At 36.8% G+C, this 7285-nt stretch overlaps 1 long non-coding RNA gene across 1 annotated transcript; it reads left to right on the top strand.

Annotated features, from left to right (window-relative positions):
• Positions 1-1846: 1846 nt before the first annotated feature.
• On the top strand, positions 1847-3511 carry LOC118433766. Its single transcript, XR_004833563.1, has 3 exons — positions 1847-1945; positions 3382-3426; positions 3497-3511. It is a non-coding gene; the product is annotated as an uncharacterized LOC118433766 (long non-coding RNA).
• The last annotated feature ends 3774 nt before the right edge of the window (positions 3512-7285 follow it).

Here is a 7285-nt window from a genome sequence, read left to right as displayed (position 1 = left end):
AAGCGGAAAACGCCACAATGTACTAAATCAATTATTTGATCCGCACACACTAAAAATTCGAGGTAACCCTTTTTTTGTGTAAAAATGATTCCAACACTGTACATTGTAAACCGTGTCCTACCGGGAGTAAAGTCGTCAATGCGATATGGTGTTAACCCATGAGTGACAGAGTGCCGAGTAAATGTCGACGGGCTTACTCGTCCCCGGGTTAATGTTACCCAGGCACGAATTATGCCACTGCAATTTACTCTTCACGGAGTAAGAAGGAAGCGTCGGGCGGCACGAAGCTTTGTCAGTCCACCACTCGCCAAAATAACTTTAACTTTGTCTGGCTGCCGTAAATTTGATAATTCTGCTTAGATAAATAATTAATAATACATAGATACACAATTACTAATAATTAGTTAGCATAATCCTTTTTTGGTACACAAACTACTAGTGATGTCCAGTTTTACTGAAATAACACGGCAATTGAAATAAGTGCAATGTGATTTGAGCGATTACTTCCCTAAGTTTCAAGGTCAGTTTTTATTATAATTTTGTGGGGATTTGAAGTCATTCGTACTAAATATTTAAAGGTGTTTTATTTTTCAGATAACCACACATGTGAGGACACCTTGTCGACGTTCAAAGAGACCGACCTGGTTCCGAGCATTCGAAATCATTTTAGACTTTGGACAGCCATTAAGAATTCGGGCAACTATCTATAATTTATTGGGTTTTACATAGTTATATTTAGATATTTGACAAGCATAGAAATAGCTTTAAATTGTTACCCACAATTTTGTTACACCTAATTAAATATGGAGTTTTTAATTGAATTTAATATTAATTGTCTGTTAATACGCATACATTACATGGATAACTCAAAACCAGTAAAAACAACCCCGTAACATGTAAAGTGGTAGCTCGGTACCGAGCTAACGGTAACCCCTTTACGAGTTATACGCTAACCCTGTGCGGGGCTAGCCACCAACTCGCTCAGGGTAAAGTCGGTTACCCTTTAGCAAATTCTCTCGGTTTTACTCTGTACAGCGTGGAATCACTTTCAAGTCCGCATACCTCTCCCTTGTTGTTAATGGTCATATATGCCGTATTTGGCAAAAATTGCAGAATAAGGAAAATCATTTCATTAGTTTTTTTTATATATTTCGGAAAAGTTTCAAATTTTTTAGATTACGTGGAATTTACCCCACATACATTTTTTTGCATTTGATCCCTTTCAACTTTTACCGGCACACAATTTGTGGCTCACTGTAGGTAACGAATTGGTTCATTTTGATGGCGTACTTTGTGCACGGTCCAGCATACATAGATACATGGTACTCAAAATTAGTTTACCAGAAATGCTCGAATATGTCGCAGAATGAGGTATTCATGACCAACCTATCAATTCCATGGGTCATTTTTTGCGGACTCGACCTCTGATCTAGGCAGAAGCAAGATTACGTTATTCTACATGCATATGTGCATACATAAATTAAATTCGTAGTAATGCAAGAACTTACCAAGTAGAGGAGATCTTTCTACTATACTTTCTGATACACTCTGCATGTGAGTATGTAAATGTAGAATATTTACATAACTACATAAACACACATGTCTGTTAGGGAACGTCCATATATTACGTCATCATTTTAGTGGGTGGGTGGTTCACGCCTTTCAGGTCTTTCTACCTTGCCTGTGTTAAAATTCCTTCTCCCTTAATGTATAAGTACGTTAAGTAGGTGGGTTAAGGTCGAGAATGTTTGATGACATTGTATATGGATAGCCCCTTATGTACTTCTTCAATAAATAGATAAGAAGAGTAACAAATACGTCGTAAGTTTCACTTTATTCTGGATCGTGGCAAACGACAGATATATATGTACAAACCTATTTATTTGTGTGTGATGAGTTTTACATCGTATTTTATCCTCCTCCTCGGATTGACTGGATCTTGGTGGTGAGTATTTACATATATATTTGTCAAAATTTTCGATCCAAATTTACAGAATTGGATTGTAATATAGAGATTAATATGTATTTGGCCTAATGTATTTAGCAAATACAAAATTTTACGTGATACTAATGATTATTGAACCTATTTAAATGTCTGCATTTCTTATTTTTTGACTTGCCATTATGCAGCGTGTATATATTTCGTTATCGAAAAGGTGGGTGGGAGGTTTGGGGTCGTCGATCTACAAACTCGTGCTAAGGTTGGTACATACATATGTATGAGTCGGATAAGGAATTTTCTTAAAATCGGCGTCTACTGTAGCGACGTTCTCTTAAACGATTCCAATGTGATGTACACATGCATTCATTCCACATGTACATATGTAAATACATCAATATCAATATTTATTAACAGTGTTTGTCATGAAAAACGAAAACAAGCTTAAAGAAATTACTGCAAGAAATGTTTTTTTGCACGGATACATATTTATATGATGGGTATGGGGGACAACCAGAGCTGGATAATCCTGATTAAGGATTATGGATTTTAATCCCGGATTATGGATTATTAATCCATAATTCCTAATCCGGAAATGTGAGTTTTTTGTAGATTAATCCCAATCCATAATCCCGATTATTCTGGAATTAGAATTAATCCGGGAATAATCCCATTTGATTTCATTAATCCATAATCGTGATTACGGATTACTAATCCTGATTAATCCCAATCATGATTACTAATCATGATTATTAATCCAGATTAATCCAAATCATGATTACTACGTATTCATGATTAATTCTCAAGCTGGATTACTCAGTTCATTCCCATAGTTCCATTCATCCCACAGTGTAGCTTGAAGTCTCAAGTTCTCACAATGTTGTTCTGTCAGCTACCATTTGAAGAATCAACATGTTCTCGCTGCCCTGTGCTACATAACATATATGTATCAATTGAAACTGGCATCATTTTTATGTGAAACCACGTAGTTGAAATTTTTTGCGCTAGATATAGTGAAAAATCATTAATCACCAAATTAATCCGGATTATTAATCCATAATCCATAATCCCGAAATTTTCAGAATTTATGGATTAATCCGGATTAATCCTGACATGAATTAATGTCACGAAAATAAATTTAATCACAATCCACATTGTTTTTGTGGTTAATCCATAATCCTTAATCCACCCTCAAAAACCAATAATCACCCAGCTCTGGGGACAACCCTAGCGTAGCGTTATAACCCATTTTACAGACTATGTACCATAAAGGACCGCGAATATTACGTGTATTGCTTGCACCCTGTATGTTTTTTATTTGCTTTAGTTTTAACCCAAGAAGTTCAGAAAACGTTCAATAAAATAAATCATGGACCGATTATAAAATTCCTACTAAACCAACAGTTCTAAAATTTGTCTTTGGATAATATTCGTTTGCCTAGATAGAAAGTGCGGATCAGCAGAACGTTAACGATCTTCTGAAAGTGGTGAGGAAAAACTATGTACATATTTGTACGTTTTAATTAACCACGACATAATTTACCTTTCTGCACAAAGTTTGCCGATCGATTGTCCCAAAATTCCCACGAAGGATGACCTGGCCGCTTTGGAGACGAGATTCAATGCGAAATTGGATGGACTAAAATCTGATTTGGAGGCACTAATCAAAGGAGGGAGTAGGAAAGATGAAGGAAATAGCGAGGGAGAAAATAATCATGGAAGGAAGCCTAGGTCGATGGAGGTGCATATTTCATTTTTTGCTACATGTATCGTCAGAATAATTTGACTTACCGGTTGAAAATAATATTGAACGTGATTGCTTAGTTTTTATGCCTAATATTTCTTCGATGCGTACATAAACCTACACTCTAAGGAACCCGTAACTAAGTTATTCCCAGGCAGAGTATCTACATATATATGTGACTCTACCGCATTGTAATTAGTTTATTATTAAGTGGTTAGACATTTTGTTGCCAAACCTGTAATCACCCCTGTCGCGAAATTTGAAAATATTACCAGTTGGTAACCAATTTTCTACCACTCACTAATAAATAAATTACCTTGCGGTAGTCACATATTAAGATACTCCGCTTGGTAATAACTTAGTTAGTTACCGGGTTTCTTAGAGTGTACATATGTATATCTGCATCAATTTAAACGATTAGGTGATTAGGTGATACACCTAGAAATTAACGTGCTACGTATTTGTATGTACATAAACACTTGCTGAAAAAATAAATATCTTTACTTTTCAGTGAAAAGTAGAACCATTTATTTCTTTATATTTATTCTTTGTTAATTTATTGTCCCACTTAAAACCTCGCCTTTTATCTTTCAGGTACCAGATTTCGTTGCATCAGATTACAGATTGGGGATATTAACAGCAGAAGTGCGAAAGGTAGTAATGTATAATTATGGGAGGTAGTAATGTGAGATTTATGTATACCTGTTTGTTTAAATTATTATGTACGCTTAAGACTTGCACTAAAAATGTATGACCCGAACTATTTATTTAATATTGACCGCGTCCCCAAAAAAATATTTCCATTAGAGGACTTTTTAAAATTTCCAAACACGTACGCACTAGACAATCTGTCAAAAATCATGAGGAAATTCTCATTGATAATGCTTATTATGACTGCATTGTATTGTGCCTCTTTATTCAAGTTTCTTTCCCACATCCTCGCTCATATTGAGTTACATTGTTCAACTAGAACACTTATTTTACCTTTGGTGACAAATATTATAAACAATTTGTCTACATACTCGTTTAATTTTAATATAAAAAAACTGTCAGCCACCGGGATCATATTTCAATTAAGAATGTACCGACCTACATAAATATAAAGATCGGTCACGATGGTATCGGAGTGACGAAATAAAATTAACAGAACTTTTTACACAGTTAATGCAATTTCAAAAAAGTTTGCATATGTTTACGATCAAAGGGTTTGGATTGCCATACAGTTCAAGTTTTAATGATTCAATTCCGCTGTCTGCTACAGATTGCAGTTTCTTCTTCCGATTTCGCGTCAAATTCCGCCCATAGACTGCACCTACTTTCAAGCTGATTTTCTTCCATCTGTTCTTAAATTTTCGTAAGCTGTCTGGCCTTTCTGAAAGCTTAGAATGTTTGGACTTAGTCAGCGCTCAGAATTTCAATTTGGTGGGTTTCCATTTTTTTGCACAAATTTCGCACCAGTACCGACATCTTTTTCAGATGTCGGTACTGAGTGACCTTTTTGGCGTCATGGGACCTTGCTGAGGTCAGGCCAAAACAAAACTTTATTTTTTTATGATCTTTAGTACTAGGTGGCCCAAGTAAAGTGTTAGTAGATTGAAACGCTGTAGCTTAAGCAGTTTTTGTGTTACAAATTTCTAGTAAATTTTAATGGAAAGCCAGTTAATTTTTAAGTAAAAAACAATTTTTGGTTTCTGAAATTTCCCCCCAACATTAACGCAGAGCTGAAGACGCTGCGTACAGCCCTTGATTGGAGCACGCTCGGAATCCGTGGACAAATAGCTCCATTTAATGATCAAAGAATTTTTTTAAGCTTTCAGACTTCTAGGAGGCTTAGAACACACCTTTGCCACTAACTTTGACCATTTTTCATAATCCGGGATTTAAATCCAGCAGGGAGGATAACCATTCCATAGTTGATATAAAGTCTGGAATTTGTTTTTTTAGCAACGCGTACATCTTTTTTTCACTATGCACTGGTGCTGATTTATGCTGCGAGGTCTTATCGAATTCATTGAATAGGATCTCACTTAGGGGATGTTCCACGGACTCAAAAATATATTTTGAGAAATTTTATTCCTTCACCTTCCCCCTATTTGGATAAAATGTAGAGAAATTGCCCCAATCAGCTCAATCTGCCAAAGCCATCACAAAACCTGGATGATGTGAACCTTTGACCTCTTTTCTGTACTGGGGACATCTTTGACAGATTTGACCTAGATTATGGCACTTTGTGTGCTAAAAACTTCTTCGGACGTGAAAATCTCCCCATCTGTAAAAAGAATCTTCTTCTCGTTCGATTCCTCTCTGTCCGGGAAGCTATTTGCTAATCCTACTCGGCTCGGTGTTAGTACGGGGTGGGTGCTCCTCTCATGGTTGGGTGAGCCCGGCCAGACGGATGCAATCCAGCAGAAACGAGCTCCTGCAAGAAGTCTCAACCGTCTCGCGAGAAGATCCAACTTCGAGATATATATGGTGAGAAGGAATCGTCACGGATTGAAAACCAGATGAGTTAATCTGATATCTAATGACGTTAAAGGATTATTTTCATTTTTCATTTTTCACTTTTTCGGCGCGTACCGCTTGAGGAAAGCCCCTCATTTAATTAGTAGGGCTTTCGTTCTGGTATCATCAAGAGGTGGCAATACCACATTTCAAAATCTTAACCTTAAGGTTCAGTTTGAGCACTTATTGGATAATCTGCGTCAACAATGTCAGGCTGTGAAGCTATTTTCCGTAGGAATTCGTGGATTTCTTAGGATTCTATCCTTCAGCGCCTTCACGATGGTGTGGTCCTTGGAGGTTTTCCAAAAATTTGTCTTCGACTGTTCTTAGTCGATGGGGTCCTCATCAACGTTTTTATAACCCGCTGAACTAAATTAAAGTGCACGTTCGATTCCTGTCACATTTTTCAAATTCGTCATTTCTCTTCCCATTTTTTGGTGAAAAATTATCGTCGCCCGCGTCCTTTCTAGATTTTCTCTGCCGATATGCTTTGGAAGCAGTTGAAAACTGATTTATGATATATATGCAAAATCGCACGAGGAATCCAACGCACTTATCAGATTTTCATTATCTCTAGCGATTTTAAATTATTAGCTACTAACACTTAGCTTGGGCCCAGTAAGTAATAAATGATTCCAATCCCCCTTTAATGCATGATTTAAAATAAACCCCCTGGTTTACAGTGCCCTCCAAATAACGGGATCGAAAACATGACCAATGCTAGACATGCGTTGCCAAATTCTTCATTGTTTTGTGAATTGGTCTTTCTTTCGACTTTGTCTTCATATTTACTTCACAGGGTTGGAACTACGGAAAAAATGCCTTCCTGGAAGATTTGAAGTTTCATCTGTGCGTGGGGCTCATCGTCCATGATGACCACTTTCCGCGAATCTTCATCAACAATTTCTTCCAGCACGCATGAATCCTTTCCTGTTGTGTTGGTTTGTAATTTGGTGCTGGTTTTTTCCCCTGGCTACAATCCCTAGTTTATGGACTTGATTTTGCTCAGATAACTTTTTGAATCTTGCCCTTCCATGTCGTGGCAGCCGTTGCCAGTTGATGAATGATTTTTGAAGATTTTTTAAATCCGATTTTTGACT

This window comes from Folsomia candida, unplaced genomic scaffold (genome assembly GCF_002217175.1).
Source record: "Folsomia candida strain VU population unplaced genomic scaffold, ASM221717v1 Fcan01_Sc117, whole genome shotgun sequence".
Lineage (NCBI taxonomy): Eukaryota > Metazoa > Arthropoda > Collembola > Entomobryomorpha > Isotomidae > Folsomia > Folsomia candida.
Note: the sequence above shows the minus strand (reverse complement) of the source record. Positions and strands in the feature narration are given on the sequence as shown.